The following is a 24,868-nucleotide window of genomic DNA, read 5'->3' as shown; positions in this document are numbered from 1 at the left end:
TGGGAGATTCCCCTTCGTCATGGGAAGGCTTCCGTCATAAATTGTACCATCAATGAATTCTAAATGTTTAGAAATGAGAGGAGGGCATTGTGGGATAAAGTCCCTTTGGGGAGAAGGAAAGCCAGGCTGGAGAAAACTAGAAGGGAAAACAGACAATAGTGGGAAGGTTTGATTACATAAGCTGTTTAATTAATTGGTCCTGGCATTTCCTCAGTTTCTTTCTTTTAGCATTTTCCTTTTATCTTACATTCTGGTCATCGTCAGTAATGGTCCTCTCTTGGCTAAATCAAAGCAGAGTTCTTTCCATTCAGATCCTTGCCCAGCATGAACTAGGGTTTTTACCTTTCAATCTTTACAGTAATACGCCTCCAAAGACACTTTTTTAAAAAATCAATAAGCCTTGGAGCACTTTGAGCCTCAAGCTCCCAGTGCTGTGTTATTTAGGAAATTATGTGCCTTGCCTTTCCCGCTTGCCTAAAATAACAAGTGAGCTTTGGGGTCATCCAGGGCCATCTCTTCATCTACAATAAGAACTATATAACATTCAGGGCACAGAAATTGAGGCCATTAGAGAACAATGGAGGGATGGATGGAAATGGGGAAGGAAAGGGTTAAAATTGGATAAATGTACAGAAATGTGGGGATGTGAAGGAAATAGTAAAGCACAAGCAGGAGTAACTGAAACTGAACCAACATCAACAAAATAATTCATTCTTGCCCTGTGGTTGTTGTTGGAGCACATGACATTCTTCCATTTTCAAAGTGAAATCACTTTTTTAGATGCCCGGGGACTTTAATTTTTTTTAAAAGAAAAACACCCTTTTTAACTTTCAATTTTCTAGAAAAAGCTGGCTTTTTTTTTAACCTGTGTGCCCTTTTATGAAATCAGAAGAATCAGGCTGAGACACAATGGCTGGAAGGTTACTTGGTGGTGGTTACCTAGGTCTAGAAAACGTGGCATTGTCATTATAAAAAAAAGTTTTGTGTATACTGGAATAACCAAAGGCAAGTAGGGCTTTTGAAATGGAGATATTCCTTTCAAAAGTGAAATTTGGTGTAAGTATGGGCAGGAGATGAACAAAGTTCATGGCAGGAAGGGTAGCAATGGGGTTTTGTGTTGACTTTTAGTTCAGTATTTGTATGTAAACAGATTGTTGCATATTTGAATATCCAAGCAAAAGCTCCTAAAGTCTTCAGCTATTCTGATATTTATCAAAATAAATAAATACACTGGAATAGTGATGGAGTTATAGTACTCCTCCCAAAAAAATAATTTGTCCTAAAATTTTGAAAAGATCCCAATTTGAAATCAGCCATAATTCTTATGTAATATTTCCAGACAGAAGATTGTCTGGAATGGCTATACTATTCAAAAGATATTTTGCAGTACAGTATAATATCATCTCCACTGTTTGTGTTAGCTCTATGTGGGATGTGTGATCCATTAAAAATGGTTCAAAGGTCATTACAAAACTGGGGGGGGGGGCTCTGGTACTTCATTTCTAACGTGTTTCTGAAGTACACTTAGTGAAAATTTTCTCACTATAATGAGACTTATGAAATTTTGTTACAATTTTGTTACAATAATTGCGCATAATCTAATTACTATAATTGGGGAAACTTCAGGGGCTCCTTTCTCCCTCATTTTTAAAGCTATTGAGGTGAAACTTGCTCCAATGGTAGAACACATTTACCACTGTTAATTCACAAACTTCGCTAAATTGGTGGAGACTCAACAAAGCGAAATGTGCTACATATAGGACAATGCCCCTTGCGCAAAAAAAGAGAAGGTGTTTGCAGTGTAATAAAGTTTCACCATGTTTTATGATAGAACCAATTAGGAAATGACATTTATAACCCAGGAACAGAAATCATAGTGTAGAATATTAACAAATTAACAAATGTATTGAAACTCTAGCTGGCTACAGATTGATCTCCTCATCTAATTGGGGCTTTCTGATGCTAATGCATACTGAGAAATGTAGTTTAGGGCAGAGTCTTTTGAATTCTTTGCCATAGGGCTCCTCCCCTTCCCAAAATCCACTGCTCCCTCTTTTCACCGCTCCTAATGCTGAGATTGCATTAATTCCAGGGAGCGGAATAGCAAGGCAGGCACTAAGGCAGGCAGGAAGCCTTTATGGCTTAATGACTTTGCTTCCTTGCACTGAATTTGAAACTGACTTTGGGAGCCTTCTGAGATTTAGAAAACTAAGACGAATAAGTATGGGTACGTTTCAATTCTAAAATATTTGGTGTGGGCCACGCAAATGCTTCAGATATTGCTTCCAACTTTCAAAACTTTTGGTTTTCTTACGATTTCTGACTCTTCTCAATTTTTTGCACATGCCTACTATTTATCTATCTGGTGATAAGAAGCAGTTGGAAAACATGCAATGGCATCCAGTTTCGGGGATGCCCCCAACTGGTTGCTATTTTATTCCAAACTAACATTACTCAAATTGCTGAACCTACTTTGAGAATAGGATTCAGCAAATGGGATATTTCCTTTAAACTCTGGAATGAAACCCAAAACAAATTCACCAGTACTAGATCTGCTGTAGAAGGCAGAGGTGTTCCACAAATACACCACTGCACTCCATTAAGACGGGAAAATCACAGTATTTTTATTGAAATATTAGGAGATAAAACATTATTTCTATAGAAAACACATAGAAATGCCATGATACAGAGGTTCAAAATTTAGAAGGTGTGAAGAGGAGCTCTTCTGACCTGGTTACTTTTGGTACATCCTGAACTCTGGAGTTTCAGGAGAATGTTATCAATGAGACTAAATAAAGAATAAAAACTGGATAATGAAAGTCTTTTGGGCAGAAGCTTCAAATAGGCAGGCAAGGCGGGGGAGGGGGTATGCACAAAGGAAGCACACATTTAAGATTTGAAAGATGAAGAAAAATCTTGGCACAGCAGTGAATGCACACGGCTGATACTGTTTTTCCAATGAAAGAAGAAAGATGAGTCAACTGAAATAGCAGACAGACTGATATTAGACATGCTCTGATAATCCTAACTTCTTGGCACATGTTGAAAACACATCTATTTATTGTAAGCTTTGGCACTGTAGCACAGTGATCGTGCATTTTACTTGTATGACTAATAAGTTATTGTACATTGCCTTTGTATAAGATTTTATATTGTGTGTTCTATGCTTGTATACTGTTTTGAAACCTTTAGAAACAAGTAGTTGATAAACAGTCAAAAATAAACATTATTCTGTTGGTGCGACACAGAATCATGCTATTCCCAACTCAGGTAGGTCAATTGTATCAGTGGGACCTTGGAAAAGCAACACAGAACTATTTAGTTTTGTACTGAAGCACTGGGTGTGGCAAATCTAAAACTGCCACCTTGTTCCCATTCCTTGGAGATTCTGAACTGCTTCCTCAGCATGCATCGCCTTGGCTTCTCTGGAGAGGAAAAGACAGTTGAGAAGAGGGACTGGCAACTAGTAATAGAGTAGAAATGCTGTCACTGCTGCTATTCTGAGCTTCCGGCAAGTCCCATTAAGCCAGAAATGAGAAGCCTGTAATATCGACGGCTGCTTTTGAAAACTCTTGGCCTTCTTAAAAAATTATTTTTGGCTCAAAATGAACTCTTCTGTCACATTTTTTGTCTTGTTGACGATCTTGGACCAAAATGAGTCTTTATCTCAATGTGTAAAGTCATTTCCAAGTCACATCTGGATTAAATAAAAAAAAGGCTTCTCTTGGATTTAAAACCTCCAAGGGATGATGATGATGATGATGATGATGATGATGATGATGATGATGATGTTTATTTATATCCCGCCTTCTCTCTCCATACAGAGACTCAAAGCGGCTCACAATTAAAAGTATTACAAAACAACTTAAATAGACAATATACAAATATTAAAACAGTATTAAACATTAATATTAAAAACAATTCAAGTTAAAACTATACAAGCATATAAAACCACTGTACCCCTGACTTAAACACCTTCATCTTTAAATGTCTGTCTGAATAAAAAGGTTTTAGCCTGCTGCCGGAGGGGGCCATTCTGTCTTCCCTGGGCAGGGAATTCCAGAATTGAAGGACCGGGATGACAAAAATGTGGCAAAACTGCTCCTATGTGGATATTTAGGTTCCCCAAAAATTGGGTCTTTAAAAATAAAACAGACAGTGAACCATGGCAGAGGGTGATCTTTCCAGTTCCAATGTGGGTAAATATTATGCTTACTGTGGTTGTGTAGAACGGTAGAGGCAAACGTGCTTCTCTAGTCTTCTATGCACCAATGCCTCGTGAAATGCAAAGAAGAGCCTGGAAGTCAGTCCAGAAGGCAGAAAGAACCAACCAGAGGAAGGCATAGAGATAATTTTGCCCATCCCCATCTACAGCCCCATATACTCGTGCAGAAGTGTGTCTGTTCTTACCCATGAGATGTTGGTGTGTATGTTTCTCTCTAGTACTCAAAGGTGCCATGAATAATAAAAGGTTAAGCTTTCCCCTCATTATGAACAAATTGCTTTGATTTATCAGGCAATTTAAATGAGGGAATTACAATATTTATGTGTCACATAAATGATGCATCATTTCAAAGGACACCCAGAAAAGATTATTCATCTTGAAGGCCATCTCCCATTTTTTTGAAAGTAAATTATCAGTGGGTTGTATCACTTTCTCCATTCCAGTCTTCCCCACCACTTTAGAGTGTACAAGCGAATTTTACGATTATCCCCTCTCCACAAAAAAGGGATTCAGCTAAAAAATTAGGCTATGGAAGAACCACTGCCTGTGTGATGGATATCCATGAATTATCAGAACCCCATAACTATAAGTCTCTGCTTCCCTGTTTAATTAATAACAAAGGCTAGCAACAATTATCTTTAAGATCCAAGATTGTGTGCCACTTCTTTGCCTTTTCAGCTATGCACAAAGTGAGAATGAAAGAATAGGACAGCTTCAGCAATTCTCAGTATATTGTTAAAAGTCACCCTTGTCAATTGTACTTGGTGGTTTAATCATGCAAGTGCCCCAAACACAATGCATTAGCTGCTAATAGGTAGTCGGCATTCATCTGTCATGGAAGAGACTGCCCGGCTGAACAAGGAACTCAAAGCGTGCTGTGGCCTTTTGGGGGACATTTAGTCTTATCTTCAGCAAAATGAACAATGGTTTGGAACAACGGGGAAGGGGCTGAACAAAAAAAAATGTGCAAATAGCAGCAGGGTAATTAGAAATGGACAACTAATAAAGCAAGATCATCTGCAAAGAAATATTAGTGGTTTCATGATTTAAGTTACCTTGAACAAACCAGAGCATGTTTAGCAGATGCAATTATTCAATCAATATTTTAAAAGGCTTATTATCAACTGTAAAGTAATATTTGCAGGAGACATGTTCCAAGACAGTTACGTGAAACCGTGGATACAAGCAAATGCCATTAAATGACCTCACTCTGGTCCCAGTAGAATATAGAGTTGTGTTGGAGGACCTAGAAATTCCTCGAGAAGTATATTCTATATAGGAATTTACTAGGCCCTCCATCACAACTGTATGGTAACTTCTTGAGAAAATATACTACAGAATTGCCTGGAAGAGCTAACAAATTCCTAGGTAAAGGTAAAGGTTTTCCCCTGATATTAAGTCTAGTCATGTCATACTCTGGGGGTTAGTGCTCATCTCCATTTTTAAGCTGAAGAGCTAGCGTTGTCTGTAGACACCTACAAGGTCATGTGGCCGGCATGACTGCATGGAGTGTTGTTAGCTTCCCACTGGAGTGGTATCTGTTGATCTACTCATATTTGCATGTTTTTGAACTGCTAAATTGGCAGAAGCTGGGGCTATCAGCAGAAGCTCACCCCGCTCCCCGGATTCAAACCACCGAACTTTCAGTTAGCAAGTTCAGCAGCTCAGCACTATAGCCTGCTGCATCACCAGGGGCTCTCTAGCAAATTCATAGAAAAATCATTTTCAGAAGTAAAACTGTTCAACTGTAAGCATTTGTCCAAGGGAATTGTTTGGAAAACTGACAACCCCTCCACACAAGAAAAAAGTCCCAGGTTTTGCTCCTGTACAAACTGTATTTACTTTGGAGATCCATGTGACATTTTTGTCATCTCAGAACATTTAGGGTACTTCTAGCGTTACCAAGGACTTTTCATGCCTACTTTCCAGGCCAGTCTAAAATAACCCTTTATCTTCCAAAATGTAATATATCTCTACTTGGCTGTCTGTTTGCATTATTCTAGAATTAGCTAAGATAGCCAGTACATACAATTATTTCTAAGACATAGAATCAACAGCAATAAAGCAAGAGTCAAAGAAATGTGTGCACCAAAACAAAATAACTCTAATGTTCCGTTAATGTAATGCTACTAGCAATTTAGTAACCCCTGAATAATAACAGTAAAGGTTTCTAAAATGTTGGATGAGACTAAATGTAACACATGATCAGTGAATAAGAAAGAATCTAAGGGAAGAAGAGATGAGGGAGGGATGCACACTTAGCAATGTGCAGGTAAAATCAAATAAAAAAAGAACTAGAAATTCTCAACACTTATAAAATGTTCACCTCTTCTGATTGAGCTTTTAGCTTGTAGTACGTTTTTCCTAGCCTTTAACCAAAAATTCAGCCATTTATTTCTCAAGGCTATGTTTAATACAAACAGGGTCTTTTCATGGATTTATGCATCAAATTTCTGAAGTACCCTTACACAGAACGAGACAGCTGTTTTAGGCAGCCAGTTTGAGTGTCATGAAAGGGCAATGCATCTCGGTTATTTCCTTTATTATTACTGCATGGTTTTTTTTAATGACAGGGAGTGAGAGAAGTATTTTCAGTGGGATTTTCTGCCTCAAGTATATAAAAGCTTAGTTGGCCCAGGGCACTGTGAGTGGCTTATATTGAGGGTGCTTCTCGGGCACTAAAATGTCTCTTTAAGGTTATAATCATATCCACACTTAGGGTTGTCACATGGGGAAAAAAATACCCACCTCATATCTGGTGTTAGCTTAACACACAACATTCTTCAGGATTATAATCTAATTCTGTTCTTTTTCACAACTGAGGCCTTAAATTCAAGTTTAAAAAATCTACTCTTAAACCCACATTTTCTGGTAAACCAGTGTTATTATATATGTGCCTGTGGATCAAAGAGGCATTGTTGTTGAGTCAGGATGCTGGTGGGTGGCACTCGGAAATGGGAGGTCTGCGATTCTTCCTACTATGAAATTATTCTCATTTCTGTGTTGCCATAGTGTGATTTGCCTTTATTTTTTTTAAACAGGCCGGCAGAATGTTGGATAAGCGAATATGTTGGATAATAAGGAGGCATTAAGGAAAAGCCTATTAAACATCAAATTAGGTTATGATTTTACAAATGAAGCACCAAAACATCATGTTAGACAAGAAATTTGGCAGAAAAAGTAGTTCAATGCACAGTAATGCTACGTAGTAATTACTGTATTTATGAATTTAGCACCAAAATATCATGATATATTGAAAACATTGACTATAAAAAATGCTTTGGATAATCCAGAACGTTGGATAAGCGAGTGTTGGATAAGTGAGACTCTACTGTACATATTAGCATATGTCCATCTATCAGCATTTAAATGCCAGCTATTTTGCTTTGCTAAATAGGAGGCCAGTGTCCCATTGAGGCATACATATAAAATATGGACACACATATATACACATACATGGGGAGGAGAGGAGATGGAGTGGCCCTAGCCATATGGCGGAAAGTAATGTGAAGCACAACATATATGATAATCACAAGACCCCCTTCCAACAATAAAATGAGTTCGCAAAGGTGAATAGTGTGACTCCTGTTGTTACTCTTAATTATATTTAATATGCATGTTTGTGGAGCTAACATGAACAAAAGCAGTTTTTTTTAATGTATAGACACCTTGGATGGAAATAAGGCTATCTGAGCACATCTAGACTACCTTTTCATTAAACACAGTTCTGGAATGTAACCCCCCCCCCCACGCCGTCCTTTAAAAAAAAACCCCTGACTATGTCCTAAAACAGTGGTTCCCAACCTTTTTTTGACCAGGGGCCACATTGACCAGGGACCACTCTTCAACATTAATATCAAAGAGATTATGAATCAGTTTTTGGTCAACTTTAGATTCGGCTTGGTTATTTGGGGTGCTGATTCAGAAAATTGCCTTAGATAGACCACATCAGCTCTAGTTTCTGATACAGAACATATGCCATCCAGTAGTCACCATCTGCTCACCCACAGAAAACCATATTTAATAATCTAGAAGTGATGTGGTCTATCCAATGCAATGGTCAGCTCTGCAGAAAGGGGTGGAAATAAAATGAATAAAATAAATAAAGAGGAAGGAAGTTCGTGGACCGGATTTTCGTTCTTGCGGCCCACTGCTGAGCTGCGGCCCACAGGTTGAAAACCTCTGTCCTAAAAAAACAATGTTTTCTTCTCTGCACCAGTCGATATCTACTTCCAACTCTAATTAAAGTGTTACGTTTCAAGCACTGAAAAAAATGCAACCATAAAACAGATATGATTTATTATTCTTTTTCTAGAGCGTAAAGTTCATTACCATACTATTCAGCTACTGAAACTGAATCAACAGCAACTCTTATTCAGGCATATCCAGAAGTACTGTGATGCAAGCAAAAATTATAAGGCAATGTAAAACAACACTAAGTTACATATGTAAAAATAAATTTGTGATTATTAAATTCCACAACAATGACTTTTAAAAATGTCCAGGTGATTGCCAATTGTTCCAGTTAAAAAACCTACAAGAAAAAAATGGAAGAAACCAAAACAGAACAGTGTGGTTCTATTACAGTTTTTTGCTTGGTGGATATGACAGTAAGTGAAAGAGAGCTGTGGTAGAGCAATGGGATAAACCCTTGTGCCAGCTGGACTGCTGACCTGAAGGTTGGGTTGCTGACCCAAAGGTTGCTGGTTCGAATCCACGAGACGGAATGAGCTCCCGTCTGTCAGCTCTATTTCGGGGGATGAGAGAATCATAGAATCATAGAATAGTAGAGTTGGAAGAGACCTCATGGGCCATCCAGTCCAAACCCCTGCTAAGAAGCAGGAAATCGCATTCAAAGCACCCCCGACAGATGTCCATCAGCCTCTGCTTAAAAGCCTCCAAAGAAGGAGCCTCCACCACAGCCCGGGGGAGAGAGTTCCACTGTCGAACAGCCCTCACAGTGAGGAAGTTCTTCCTGATGTTCAGGTGGAATCTCCTTTCCTGTAGTTTGAAGCCATTGTTCCGCGTCCTAGTCTCCAGGGCAGCAGAAAACAAGCTTGCTCCCTCCTCCCTATGACTTCCCTTCACGTATTTGTACATGGCTATCATGTCTCCTCTCAGCCTTCTCTTCTGCAGGCTAAACATGCCCAGCTCTTTAAGCCGCTCCTCATAGGGCTTGTTCTCCAGACCCTTAATCATTTTAGTCACCCTCCTCTAGAAGCCTCCCAACAGGGTGGTAACACATCTGGGCAATGTCTCTGTAGATGGTCAACTCTCTCACACCAGAAGCAACTTGCAGTATGATCTCAAGTCGCTTCTGACACGATTTTTAAAAAGTGAAAGGAGGGAGTCCATGTCTAAACACAAACAAATATCCAAGTAACTCAGGTTTCAGCTTGGATCAGGAATACCATAATATTCTGACAATGACAAAAAGTACTTGCAAAGCTTTTGGCTTCTATGTGAGATAACTAGAGTTTCTTATTGTCAATTGTCTTTATTACTATGACTACTGTGTTTGCAAACATGCCTGAGGATTTCTATAGAAGTGGTGGTAACAGGGGTAAATAAAGAATTCAAATAATCTGAATCAGTTCGTGAGCAAACACTGAAAAAAGTACTTGTAAGTGTGCAAAGTAAGCAGATTCAGATGAGGAAGAAGTTGAAAGGGGCATTTTTGTCTGGAAACCAATACTGTTCAAATCATTCTGGACTCATAGCAATAAATAGTAAGTCCTCCAAGCACTCACCCTGGAAGTAAGCCCCATTGAAGAATAACATTCATTTGTGAGTAAAATGCTTTCACAGTAGAATACATGAAAATCTAGCAACATTTAGAAAAACAACGTAACTCTGACCATCTCAAAAGACAACACACCTGGTCAGTCTATTCACACGACTATTTTGACTTGATGCATCCTATGGAAATATGAAATGTTTAGTTTGGTGAGGCCTGAAAAGTTGTCTGGCTGAGAATTTTAAAGGCCCTTCTTAAACTACCAATGTCAGAATTCCAGATTATAACAACAACAACAACAACAACAACAACAAAAACTTTATTTGTAGACCACCCTATCTCCCTAAACAGACTCGGGGCGGTTTCCAATGTATATGGCAAACATTCAGTGCCAACAAGGAGAAGACACATAAACAAATTACAATAAAACAGAACACATCAAACAATATAAGGAGCCTAATTTTAAACTGAATGACAAACAAAATTAACCAAAGATAAGACTTAACATAACCCAAACAGATATAATTTATCACAGGATAAAACATCTAAAACTAACTGCTAAAACCTTATAGAACAATGGGATGGTTTCCAACAACCAACAGGCTAAAATCAATTCTAGTTAACACGACTAGGCAGGGGTGTGTCAGGACAGACTTCTCTATACCCTAAAGTACATAGGTGGGTTTCTGGCAACTTTCTGAAGGCAAGGGGAGAGGGGGCAATTTTTAGTTCTTTTGGGAGGAAGTTGCAGAGGCAGGTTGTGATCATGGAGAAGGCCCCTCTCTCATTCCCACCAGCCTGCTTGAGACGGGGGTGGGACCGCGAGCAGGGCCTCCTCCACAAATTACAATGCTCAGTTTGTATACGGAGATGCAGTTCTGCAAATAGTCTGGGAACAAACCATTTGGTGCTTTATAGGTAATGACCAGCACTTTATATTTAGCCCAGAAGCAGATTGGCAGCCAATGGAGCTGCCACAGCATGGGAATCATCACCTCATGATATGGTGCTCCAGTTAGTAATTATGGAAACACAGGAAAGCGCTGTAATTCTGTAGTGTGAATGGACCCTCAACAAATGACAGCCTTTGCATTTTTGTATTTTATCCCCGAATCCTTTTAAGCTGTGCCAAATGTAATCACTACAACCAAAGTGAACAGAATTGTAATAATCAGTTACTTCGGCTTCACTATCTCACCTGACAAGCAATTTGTTTCTTTGAGTCCAAAGGCCAGAGGTTTCCTTCATTAGCTTGTTTCTAGAAGATACAAAAACAATTTTCCTTCTATTCAAAGAGATGGTGTAGAGACACATTGCACAACATAATATGAATAAATAAAAGCAATGAGGGGTTTTTTTTGGTTTTTTTTTTTTTTTGAAGTAGCCCTAATTGATAAACAGTCTTGTAATTTATTTTTACTGTTCTGGAATTAAGGTTAATATAAGAAATAAGTCAAAATGAAATTATACATTTATTTACAGCTATTATTAAGTGGAAAGAAACAAAACAATTTGGTTAAAATAAATTGACATAAAATCAACTGAAGTATATCAAAAAGGATGTTCAACTGCATGACATTCAGGCAGCATAAATATATATATTGTTAAATTCAAGAGAAAAAGGTTTCTCATTCTCAATGGCAGCAGTATTACCCGCAAGAAATCCACCCCTTTTTACCAACCAGCTCCAACATGTACAACTATTCTGTTTTTTACAGACAGCACTAAAAGATCTGTTTTTATTAGTTTGTTTAGTTTTTTTTATAAACTATACTTTAGACAATGATTTGCAGCTGCTGCCAGAACATTCAGGGTCACACAAGAAGGGAAATTTCCTATTATAACTACTGCATTTTCACTGTTTTTCATGCTGTCAGAAGCTTTAAAGTATACAGAACTTAAGCATATTCATTCAAATGTGAATACAGTGGGTTCTTGGTATGCTCTGAGGTTTAGTTCCAAGACCCTTCATAAATACCAAAATCTGTGGATGGTGAAGTCTCATTAAATAGGTATATAAAATGTAGTATGTGTGTATACATATATTACCTATGTTTTATATGTATACTGTATATAAAATGGCAAAATCAAGATTTTCATGTTGTAATTTTAAAATAAATATTTTCAACCCATGGATGGTTGAATCTGTGGGATACAGAGGACCAAATGTCATTACCTTTGCTTTTCTCCTCTTGCTCCAGGCCTCTATGAGTATTTTCTGTTCCTTTGTGGCCCTTTGCTTTTTGGATCTTCCCTCTTTACCGAAGGCTGATTTACTTTTATTAGTTGTGAATATGTGATAGTGAATCAACTGGGAGGGAAGGCACAAAAAATAATACTGAGCCCTGCATCACAACAATATACTGAGGTGGCCACTAATTTAATACCTTCAAAGGGGGAAATGATGGATCTAGCAACAGATAATAGCAATAATGGGCAACTTCAGTGGTAGTACAACTTTGAAGCAAAGAAACATACAGCAAGGAGAGAGGAATAGACTAATGTTTCGCTTCTGGGCTTCCCAGAAGCATCAAGGCTACCTATTAGACCACATGCTAAGCAGTGTGTCAACAGTGTGATGCAGCAGCTAACAAGCCAACACAATTCTAGCTTGCATCAGTAGAAGTATAGTGTTGAGGGAATTAATAGTAATATTCTGCTTTGGTAAGACTTCACCTGGAATATTGTGTCCAGTCTGGATACCAGTATTCAAGAAGGACATGGGAGAAACTAGCTTGGATTTCTGGGAGTTGTAGGCCAAAACACCTGGGTACCAACGGGGTGAGAACTGCTGCATTAGACTAATAGGCCATGTGTTCTAGCAAGGTTCTTATATTCCCACTATCTTCATCCACCAAACAGCTGTGCCATCCTGATTACATAGGTCTGTGTTTCATTTTATATTTGTCAACATAAAACATGCCTCACATACATTTGATACTTTCTGTCAAGCTAAACCTTGCTACAGAGAAAGGACACATTTGGCATATTGAACTTACCTCTTTAAGAAGTTTTAAAATGAAAATTAACTATGGTTTCCAGGGGATCGCTTTGTTAGGAATGATTTGCAAATTTAAGGCAAATGATCTAATCTAGTGTCACCTTTGCCTATATCTCAAATAAGATTATATTTTTGTTAATAAATATAAAGCAACAATGGGGCAAAAATAAAACATAAGGAGATCTTCTAAAATTTTCTGACACAAAAGAAAGCAAAGGAGAAAAAATGTGAAGAAATCTAAACACCATCCAAAATCAGATAGTGTCTGAAGTTATTCTATGATGTTATCCCGAAATGTGAATTTTGATCCCTTCCCAAGCTATAAAACCTTTTCTTTTGTGCTCATGCATCCCTAGAATTATGTTACAACTTTAAACATTCAACAATGAAATCCATCCATAGTGCTGTGCCATCGGCAGCTGGTGTGATGGAACTCATTGCATTTGTTCTGGAGATCTCAGAAACGGCAGGCTATGCTCTCTTCTTCACTGCAGGAGAAGGCAGACAAGCCATCTCATCAGTGAGGTTGAGATCACCTGCCAAAGGGACATTTTCTTCACCGCCTAAAGCTTTTCATCCCTCGCTGTTCTTCAGTATCAGGACAGACACAGAATGAGTGATGTTCTGCCTCTGCAATTCTCTTGATTCAGTTTTCCACTGAACATGGCTACCAGAAAGGTTGTCTCATCCACTAAACTAAAATCTGAAAGGACTCTTTCTAGGAAGCAATGTCTTCTTAATTAATGAGACTCAGTGGTGGATGATGGCTTCTCTCCAGATTTCAATCTCAAAGGAGCTGTCCAAAATTTGGTTGGGAATAGAGCTTAGCACTCCGAATAATTCCTTTAAAATGATAGTTGTGGGGTCTACTAGAGATTCCCATTTCTGCTACCTTGGCAGCCATCTCTCTATATAAGTCAACATTGACACTGAAATATAACACTGCCTGAGCTCTGGGGGTGCAGCATTTTTCCAAATGAAGCAGAGAGTGTTTGAGGATTGGGACATCCTTAGGGATATCAAGGTGCTTGTTTATAAAACTATTGTCCTCCCAACCCTGTTACATGCCTCTGAAATGTGGACTGTCTACAGGCATCACACTCAACTCCTGGAATGATTCCATCAGCACTGCCTCTGAAAAATCCTGCAAATCTCTTGGGAAGACAGGCAAGGAAATGTCAGCGTGCTGGAAGAAGCAAAGAACACTGGCATTGAAGCGATGCTCCTATGCCATCAACTCTGCTGGATTGGCCACATTGTTTGAATGCCCGATCCCCATCTCCCAAAGCAGTTACTATACTCCCAAATCAAGAATGGAAAACAGAATGTTGGTGGACAGAAAAAGAGATTTAAAGATCAGCTTAAAGCTAACCTTAAAAATTTGGCATAGAAACTGAAAATTGGGAAGCCCTGGCCCTCGAGTGCTCTGTGACCAGCAGTACTGTGGAATTTGAAGAGACACAAATGGAGGGCGAAAGGGAGAAATGTGCCAAGAGGAAGGCGCATCAAGCCAACCCTGACTGGGGCCGCTTTCCACCTCGAAACCGATGTCCTCACTGTGGAAGAACATGCGGGTCAAGCATAGGACTCCACAGTTACCTATGTACCCACCACCAAGACACTACACTTGGAAGGCCATTATACTTGGACAATGAGAAATCGTCTAAGTAAGTAACTAACTACTAGAGACTCCCAAGACAGATTGAGGATTTGGATGAGGATTTCCTGATGGCTTCATAAAATAATTGTGTATTAATAGGGCATTATGTTTCACTAGTAAATGGATTTTTAAAAAATCTTCCAGTCTCAATAGATTTACCACACAAAGAACTCATTTATCTTCCTTGTTCTCTATATTTAAAAAGCATTAATCACCAACAGTCCACAAAAAAGCAAATGAAATATAAGGTTATCAATAAAATCAAGGCAAATCTCAAATGAAAGTACTACTATTTAATACTTCAGTTGTCACTTTTTGTTAATATTTGTTTTCTACTTGCAAGGAAACAGGTGGTTACTGGTTACTATTAGCTAGACTGCATAGTTTAGCATTATGCACTGAAAAATGAAAATGTTCTAATCTGTGAAACTGAATGTCCACACAGACACCTGTTATATGGGATGGAAGCAAAACTTCAAGTCCTTGGGCCTCAGACTAGGAAATGTTTAAGTTACAGTTTTATTTCTGAAGAAATTATCCATGTAATGGTCAGATCAAGCATTATGGAATTGCCAAGAAAGACAACCCCAGGGGCATCTTCACCAGATTATTTGGCAATGTAAAGGTTTTTTAAATTTAAGATTTAATCTATCTAGCAACTTTGCTTGTCACTTTATTATCTCTGAGCCTTCACAATTAATACGGCATGTGCATTCCAGATTAAAGAGGCCCCAGGGAAATAAAATTTCGTGAGAAGCACAAGACTCTTAAAAAAAGAAATGTAACACTCCTTAGCTACAGTTGGTTTGAGCTCAAGCAATCAGGTAGCAGAAAGAATCTCCTGCTGTGAGGATAATATGGGGAATTTTAACATTTTAACAGCCACCCCTACTGACATGACTAGGAAAAATTACTTCATAAAATGAGTTGCCTGCGGCTGCTTTTTACTCTTGTAGATGACAGGTGGTGGGTTGGATATCTTCCGCCAAAGGGAACCATTGGTGGTCTTACAGTACTATCCGACTGAAAAGTAAGCACCCCTAAGTTACTTTTAGACTGCAATCCTTTACACAAGGGGTTCCCAAACTTTTTCAGCCACTGAGCCCTTTTTGAAGCAAGGTTTCTTGTGGAGCCCCAAGTAGTGTTTATATATCATATTATATATTATAGTATAAAAGGTTTCCCCTTGACATTAAGTCTAGTCGAGTCCAACTCTAGGGGTGGTGCTCATCTCCATTTCTAAGCCAAAGAGCCTCTGTTGTCTGTAGACACCGTCATGACCGTCATGTGGCCGGCATGACTGCATGGAGAGGTACCTATTGATCTACTCACATTTGCATGATTTCGAACTGCTAGGTTGGCAGAAGCTGGGGTCAACAGCAGGAGCTCACCCCACTCCCCGGATTCGAACTGCCAACCTTTCAATCAGCAAATTCAGCAGCTCAGCAGTTTAACCCGCTGTGGCACCGGGGGGGGGGGGGGGCTCCATATTATAATATGTGTGCATAATGTGTATATATTGGGCATGGGCAAACTTTTTGATGCATTGCATTTTAAAATTTGACAGACAGGCTGGGCCAGTGGCAGATGGATGGAGAGTGTTTGTGTGAGCTGATTGAAAAGAACATGAACAAATTCTTATGCACATTGCACATATCTTGTAGTGCAAAAAAGAATGAAAAAAGAAAGAACAATATTGAAAATGAAAAATGTTTTTAACCAACATAAACTTAACATTATTTCAGTGGAAGATCCCTAGGGCCATCCAGTCCAACTCTTTCTGCCATACAGGAAAAGAAAAATCAAAGCACCCCCCCCCCCCCCCAACAGATGGCTATCCAGCCTTTGTAATGATGATGCTGATGATATTTGTGTGTGTGTGTGAGGAGAGACTTGAGAAACTGCAAGTCGCTTCTGGTGTGAGAGAATTGGCCGTCTGCAAGGGCATTGCCCAGGGGACACCTGGATGTTTTTACCATCCTTGTGGGAGGCTTCTCTCATGTCCCCGCATGGAGCTGGAACTGATAGAGGGAGCTCCTCCGCGCTCTCCCCGGGTGGGATTCGAACCTGGCAGCTTTCAGATCAGCAACCCAACCTTCAAGTCACAAGGCTTTAATCCACTACGCCACCGGAGGCTCCATGATGATGATGGCAGAAACCCCAGGGGCCATTCTATTCAACTCCCTTCTGCCATGCTGGAAAAGCACAATCAGAGCACCCCATGAGCAGTGGGAAGGAAATAGGATTTTGGAAGCAAGCAAGGCAAGGGGGAAAGGATCTGGGCAGTGAGGGGAAAAGGCTTTTTGGGGTAAGGTAGGGGGGGACAAAGGGGAGTAGTAGGAAAGAGAAGGGAAAGCTTGGAAGGGGAGGAGGGATGGGGAGGAGTAAACTGCTGAGTCCCTCGGTATGCTTCATGGAGCCCCAAGCTCACTTTGAGAAGTGATGCTTTACACACTTAAGCAGGAGGTAGCCCCATTAGACCAACAGTAGCGCTTACTTCTCAGCAGACCTGCATAGGCTGTTACAACATGCACTTCTTGACCATATTGCACAATCAAAACCCATATGGGGCAGAAAACCAGTATTCAACATGGGGACTATCATAGATCATATTCACCAGTGATTCTTCCACATATAGTTTTGTCCATGAAGGGTACTTGTCTGAACATTAGCCACTCCAGAAAAACAAGAAACACCCCCCCCCAATTATGTAGAAATTCCATGTTAATGAGTATTTTCTTTAACAGAGTAGGAAGCAGTTCATGCGTCTAGAACAGTGGTTCCCAACCTCTGGTTTGTGGGCCACCAGTTGTCCCCAAGAACTAAAATATGGTCTGTGGCATCACTGTTACAACACCATTGCAATGAGTCTTGCAAAACCCTCCTATAGTGCTGAGGTAACAGGGATGTCAGGAGAGCAGAAGCTGACTACCCACAAAAGACACGACAACAAGCCTCCTGACTGCTGCTTCTCCTCCTCCCTCCTCCTGAGCGGAGTTGTTCCATGTGGCGCCTGGAAGCAAGGGTGTCTTGGTGTCTTCATTTCTAGGCCTGTTTCTGGGGTTATTTGGGGTGCTGATTCAGAAAATGGCATTGGGAAGACCACATCAGCTCTAGATTTTAAATATGGTTTTCTGTGGGTGATCAGATGGCAACTACTGGATGGCATTTGTTCTGTATCAGAAACTAGAGCTGATGTGATCTATCCAATGCAATTTTCTGAATCAGCACCCTAAATATCCAAACTGAATCTAAAGTTGACCAAAAACTGTTTCATAAACCCTTTTGGTACTAATGTTGGAGAGTGGTCCCTGGTCACAGTGCTCCCTAGTCAAGTGGTCCCTGGTCCAAGTGGTCCCTGGTCAAAAAATGGTTGGAAACCACTGGTCTAGAATAAGGAAAGCCTACACTGAGTATTGGACATTCAGTGCTAAACTTCTTCAGCACTCCTCCGCAGTATATTTAGGCCTAGAAAGTGTTGTAGTAAGGCATGCCACTTGAATTCAACAAGGTGGCTTTCTGTCACAAATATAAGAACAGATCAAAAAGGGATTACAGAGCAAAATATCTACCTTTCCACAAAACCCTCCAGGAAAAGAATTAGCCATTCATTCATTTATTCCATCATTAAAAAGGTGTTGGTGTTTTTGCCATCAAGTCTAATTTGTCTTATGGAAACCATATGAAAGAGAGATCCCCAAAGTCCCCAGTTATCAACTGTTTGGCTCAGGTCTTACAAACTCAAGACCACTGCTTGCTTGAATGAACACATCCACCTGTGTATAGCTTCATTTTTACCTACTGTCTTACCAAGCATTGCCACCTTTTCTAATTAATCACCTTCCTATAATTTTAACCCTGTGCTTTATGTTCAGCACACTAAATATGAACTTGTAAATTGTTTTTGCTCTTACATGAAGAATTTTCTAGAAGATAGTAATGGAATCATTTGAAGCTGCTATGGCACATCTTCAACACCTTAAACAAAGCAGAAATTCAATTTAGACTACTCAAACTTGTGCAGTTATGTTCTCAGAAATTGGTGAAGAGCAGCAAAAATATTTGGGGGCCAGTCATTTGCTAACAGGAGATATACTATATAATTAAACTGTCATCCCTGTTGATAGCTTATTACCAGCAGGTAATAAGATATGTGTGTCATTACAAGCCATTGTACTGTATTTTATGCTGCGAGAGATTAGGGTACGTTGTGAATGACAGCACAGAGTGATCACTTAGAGATTGTTACCATTATGGACATTATAAATCACAGTCTACAGTTTAATAGTTTAACAATTATCTATACTGCCAGTGCTAGAAAATTGCTAGCAATGAATGGCTGTTTTTTCCACTGGTGAAGAGAGAATGTTAACGAGCTGTATTGCAAGAAACCCCAAAGGAACTGTAGAAGAGGTGGTTTATACTGTTTTTCTCTAATTCTGCATAACTACGTATATAAATAAAAGCAAACGACGAGTGCATTAAAGTACAATAATAAAACACTGAGAGTGAGCTCGCTAAAACCAACTGATTCCTCAGAGATAGGGGCAAGGGATCTCTCCAAGCATGGACCCAAAGGGCCTGATACAGTCTGTATGCAAATCCAGTCTGAGAAATGTTGGTGCCTGATCAAGTACAGATCAAGTACAGTCAGCCCCTTCTTCCATCACTCTTCATCTAAAGAAGCCAACTAAACTACAGTGAAACCTCTACTTAAGAACGTCCCAACTTAGGAATATTTTGAGTTAATGCTCAGCCAGGGTTTTGCTTTGACATATGAGCAGCATTTTGAATTAAGAGCTTGCACCAAAGGGAGTGCTAGCGTGAGAGTACAGGGCTTTAGGGCTTCAAGAGAGCAGCCAGGCTCTGTGCTTCGTGTTCTTGTTCACTTTGGGAGATTGCTGCCTGCCTTGCTCTTGTCTGCTTTGAAGAACTTTGTGTTAGTTGATTTTGTGTGGCTTTTATTCCTGGTTTGTTTGGCTTCGTGAAGAGAGAGAGGGGGAGAGAAAGGGAGAGAGGCTGTCATGAGCATGAAGAAAATGATGATTCTGCCTCTTCACTTTCTGCTTTGTGCTTCCTTGCCACAACTTTGTTCTTCTGCCATTGTGCCACAACTTTGTGCTTTCCATTTTAAAGATGATCTTTCTTTTTTATTGTTCCATGTGAATGTGCATTTATACATTATTTGTAATTTATAGACTACATTTTCTTATTAAAAATACGTAACAAAAATGGGGAGGATTGGGGGGCAAAACAGATTAATAGCATTTCAATGGGAAAATTGTTTTGAGATAAGAACATTTGAGTTAAAAGCTCAGTCAAGGAGCATATACATCAAACTCTGAAGTCAAGGTATCACTGAAGTATGAATCGTCCTTTAATGCTAGTGATAGAATAGGTATTTCCTATGCCAATTTGCTCAAAAAATGTTCCCAAGTTGCTCAAAATGATCTTCAGAAAGCAGTGTTTCAGAAGTAATATTACCCAAGCCTTGTCTGTGTGTATGTGCCTTCAAATTCACTGTCAACTTACGGCCCCCATGAGTTCCGCCACAAAATATAATTTTCCACACTAGGCAAATCCCTTGTTTCAGTCAGGCAAATGAAGAAGAAAAAAAGCTCTTTCTCGCAGACAGCTAAATCCATGTTGATTTCAGTAGGCTAGAATGTAGCAACCTAAACTGGAAATTTCACTTTGGTGAATGGTCCAAACATTACACAAGGAGAAGGAGATAAACACATTTTAGTGACTACCAATGAGAAAACAGAACTCTGTTTGTGATGGTTTGCGGTGGTTGCTGGTGTCTCCAATGCCAGCAAGACAGTGGCACCAGGTCGAAAAGGTGAACGCTAAACCTTCTTCACATCTTGGATGGTTCCTTTAAAGTTCAGACTTGAATTCTGAGCAGACCCACCTGAATCAGATCCACCATTCTCCCTGGTAATGTGTGGACTTATCCACATGAAGCATATACCTTATATTCATACAATGGTTTCTTTCAGAATATATTTGATCAGTCTAAGTATCGAGCGATAAATGAGTAAATATTTTTCATCACAAACCCTAACCTGGAGCCATGGTGGTACAATGGGTTAAACCCTTGTGCTGGCTGAACTGCTGACCTGAAGGTCAGCGGTTCGAATCCGCGAGACAGGGTGAGCTCCTGTCTATCAGCCCTAGTTTCTCATACTGAGACATGAGAGAAGCCTCCCAGGAGGGTGATAACACATCAGGGCGTAGCCTGGGCAACGTCCTTGCAGACAGCCAATTATCTCACACCAGAAGCGACTTGCAGTATGTTCTCTTCTGACACGATAAAAAAAATCACAATGCCCAAAAGTGGCTACAAGTTTTGCCAGTGGCTGGAAAGGACAAGGTCACCAATAGTGGAACTAATCACTGCAGAACTAGTTTGTTTGGTTTTGAAATGTGTCCTACAATAGCTATGAGCAGTTCCTTGTTTTATATTGGAACTATGGCAATCAAAACTAAATTCTGCCAAGGAACAAAGTTGACTTATAGTGAGGAAATTCTCAAATCATCTCCAAAGTTAGATTCCCTTTATCCACTTCAGTGATGAAAGTTATGCTAATCAGGAAAAAACTTGTATAGGCTATATTTAAAAGTAGGGTGAAGAGTATTTGGAGAGAACAAATGTTTATATAGCTTGAAAAGAGCTGGTATGTATAAAACTAAGTTCTATCATTATGATAGTCAACCTAAAAAAAGTATAGTGCAGCTACATTGTAGAATTAGTGCAGTTTGAAATCACTTTAATTACCAAATGCTGTGTAATGATAGTAGTTTTGCAATGTCTAATAAAACTAATTGTAGTTTTGCAATGTCTCTGCCAAAGAGTATTGGTACCTCACCAAACTACAACTCCCAGTATTCCACAGCATGGAGCCATGGCAGTTAAAGTGTCCTTCTGGCAGCAGGCTAAAACCTTTTCATTCAGGCAGGCTTTTTATGATGAAAGTAAACAATTGTTTTTAACTTAGAATTTGTTTTAATGGTTTTTAACTGAGATTTTTAAAATACTGTTTATATTTAATCCTGTTTTAATGTTTAGGTATTTGTATATTTTAAATGGGTATACTTTTATCTTAAGCCACTTTGAGTCCCCTTCTGGGGAGATAAAGCGGGTTATAAATATAATAATAATAATAGTAGTAGTAGTAGTAGTAGTAATAATAATAATAATAATAAAGTGGTATCAGACTGCATTAATTCTACAGTGTAGTTTCATCCTCAGACTCTTAGTTCAAACTTAAATGAACTGATTCCTAGAGATTGCTTATGATAGATTTTTGTGTGTGTCAGAAGTGACTTCCAAAACTGCAAGTCGCTTCTAGTGTGAGAGAATTGGTCATATGCAAGGACGTTGCCCAGGGAACGCCCGAATGGGGAGCTATAGCTGACAGAAGGAGCTCATCCACTCTCCCCGGATTTGAACTGCCAACATGTCGGTCAGCAGACCTGCCGGGACTACTGTTTAACCCACTGCACCATCAGGGGCTCCAGTTTATGATAGTGAATGTGATCTAAAGCTTGGGTCATTCAGGGAGAAAGCAATACAATGTCTACCCAGCATTTCTCAACCTTGGGGTCAGGACCCCTGGGGAGGTCGTGAGGGGGGTTCAGAGGGGTCACCAAAGGCCAGTATTTTCTGTTAATTATGAGAGTTCTGTGGGGGAAGTTTGTCCCAATTCTATCATTGGTGGGGTTCAAGGGCCTCTTTCATTGTAGGTGAACTATAAATCCCAGCAACTACAACTCCCAAATATCAAGGTCTATTTTCCCCAAACTCCACCAGTGCTCAAATTTGGGCATATTGAGTATTTGTGCCAAGTTTGGTCCATATCCATCAATGTTTGAGTCCACAGTGCTCTATGGAAGTAGGTGAACTACAACTCCAGAAATCAAGGTCAATGCCCACCAAACCCTTCCAGTATTTCCTGTTGGTCATTCAAGTTTTGTGTGCCAAGTTTGGTTCAATTCCATCATAGGTGGGGTTCAGAATGCTCTTGGATTGTAGGTGAACTATAAATCCCAGGAACTACAACTCCGAAATGACAAAATCAATCCCTCCCCAAACCCCCACAGTATTCACATTTGAGTGTATCAGGTATTTGTGCCAAATTTGGTCCAGTGAATAAAAATACATCCTGCATATCAGCTATTTACAATTCATCCAATGCTTTTGGGGTGGAAAGATCGGCCGCTTACAAGAAACGTTGCCCAGGGGACGCCCGACTGAATTCACTCAATCTTCGGGGAGGCTCTTTCCGTGTCCCCCAAAGGTGGACATAGCACTGAATGAAACATGCAGAATCATCACGGGATACCTTAAACCTACACCTGTTGATAAACTCTACAAGTTAGCTGGCATTGCCCCTCCTGACGTGCGACAGGAAGTTGCTGCTAACGGTGAGAGAAAAAAGGTTGAACATTGTGAAAGCCACCCACTGCATGGCTATCACCCTCCTCCCACCAGACTCAAATCAAGGAAGGGCTTCATGAGAACCACCACTCCTCTTGATGTTCCTCCAGCAACAGCAAGGGTGTCTCTCTGGGCAGCTAAACCTGGCAATTCTAACTGGATGGCCCCCCATGAGGGTCTTCCTCCAGGGGCAAACCAAGAATGGGCAACTTGGAAGTCCCTGAACAGACTCAGAAGTGGAGTGGGCAGATCAAAAGACAACTTGGCAAGGTGGCACTACCTGGAGAAATCCTCCACCTTGTGTGACTGTGGAGCTGAACAAACAACTCAGCATATGTATGCTTGCCCACAATGCCCTGCCTCATGCACGGAGGAGGAGTTGTTTAAAGCTACAGACAATGCGGTTGCTGTTGCCCGCTTTTGGTCCAAAACTATTTAGTTGCTTGTGATTTCTTCTTTTTTTATTTCCATTATTTGAAATGTATTTGCTGTACCAATGCTTTTGACACGAAATAAATAAGCTATTTACAATTCATAACAGTAGCAAAATGACAGTTATGAAGTAGCAACGAAAATTATTTTATGGTTGAGGGGTCACCACAACATGAGGAACTGTATTAAGGGGTCATGGCATTAGGAAGGTTAAGAACCACTGGTCTGGCCAAAGAGTAAGGGGACAAAAGGAATGCAAAAAAAGAGTCCCTGGAGGTGTTGCTAGCACACGGACATTACTAATTTTACTCTTCCATGGGAGAGTTGGAATCTAGTCTGTAAACTGAAAAGTTTTGCTTCCAGTTCAAGCTGCTACTGCATTTCCACCACGTTCTTTTACATGAACAATATTTTCTCATTAGGCAGAACTAAATGCTCCCGGCTTCTTTTGCAATACAACTGCCTAGAGAACTCAGTGTTGCCCAAAGCACCATTTGTTCCTCCTTGCTCTGGCTTATTTAACATTTCCAGCAAAGAAAAGGATAGCAGAAGGAAACATTAAGAAGTCCATTTTTAAAACACACAAGGCCACTATTCTCCAGCCTAATACAAATTTCATCAAAAAAATCTTTGGCATGCAGCTGATGCTGCCACTTGTTCTGTTTACACACATAGCAGTCGCCACTCTTTTCAAAAAGGGACCACAATCTCTCTTGCAAGCTGGTCTGGCTCTGAGAGGGCCCAGCCTCCTCCCTCATGCCTTCTTACATGGATACTCATTGACCTCAGACTATACAATACAAACACACGCACACAAACACACACAAAGCATGGTACTTGTCCCACATTAAAAACACAACTAAATAAACACAAAGTATGTTCTGCCCCTTGTTTCACACCATGTATCAGTGGCAGCTTCTCCACAGGAACCAGCGGCTCTTATGTTCTATGCATCATCCCACTAAGTAACAATTTATTTATGAATCTGCTTCAGTTCATTATCCAGACACGTCAATGATTCATACATAAATGTAAATCCCATCTCAATGACACTTACCCCTTCCTGCTGCCTCTTGAAATGTGTACTGCTAAAAGTGATAGCTCTCCAGAACAGGGTTTCTGTTTTCAACAAGATATTCAAGTGTTGGGCTGTGACTATGGAGATCAGCTCAAATCCTTGCTCACTGGTAAGTCACACTCTCTCAGCCTCTGAGGAAGGCAAAGGTGAGCTCCCTCTGAACAAAGCCTGCCAAGAAAACACCACAGCATTTACACTGTAGAATTAGTACAGTTTGAAACAGTTTCGACTTTAATGGCTCAATGCTATGGAATCACGGGAGTTGTAGTTTTGCAAGGTCCTTAGCACTCCC

General features: G+C 39.9%; 1 protein-coding gene across 4 annotated transcripts in view; it reads right to left on the bottom strand.

Moving 5' to 3' along the window:
- The window catches only part of il15 (interleukin 15), a 52,423-nt gene that overhangs the window by 18,323 nt on the left and 9,232 nt on the right, over window positions 1-24,868 (bottom strand). For 3 of the 4 annotated variants that reach the window (XM_062980900.1, XM_008111866.3, XM_008111864.3), the window contains exon 2: window positions 24,556-24,744. The gene's annotated coding sequence lies outside the window, so the exon portion shown is untranslated. Of the gene's footprint in view, window positions 1-11,160; window positions 11,221-24,555; window positions 24,745-24,868 lie in introns of all 4 variants that reach the window. The other variant, XM_008111865.3, reaches the window with a different exon arrangement.

This window comes from Anolis carolinensis, chromosome 5, assembly GCF_035594765.1.
Source record: "Anolis carolinensis isolate JA03-04 chromosome 5, rAnoCar3.1.pri, whole genome shotgun sequence".
In the NCBI taxonomy this organism is placed as follows: domain Eukaryota; kingdom Metazoa; phylum Chordata; class Lepidosauria; order Squamata; family Dactyloidae; genus Anolis; species Anolis carolinensis.
The sequence above is the reverse complement of the archived record's forward strand: the minus strand, read 5'-3'. Positions and strand labels throughout refer to the sequence as shown.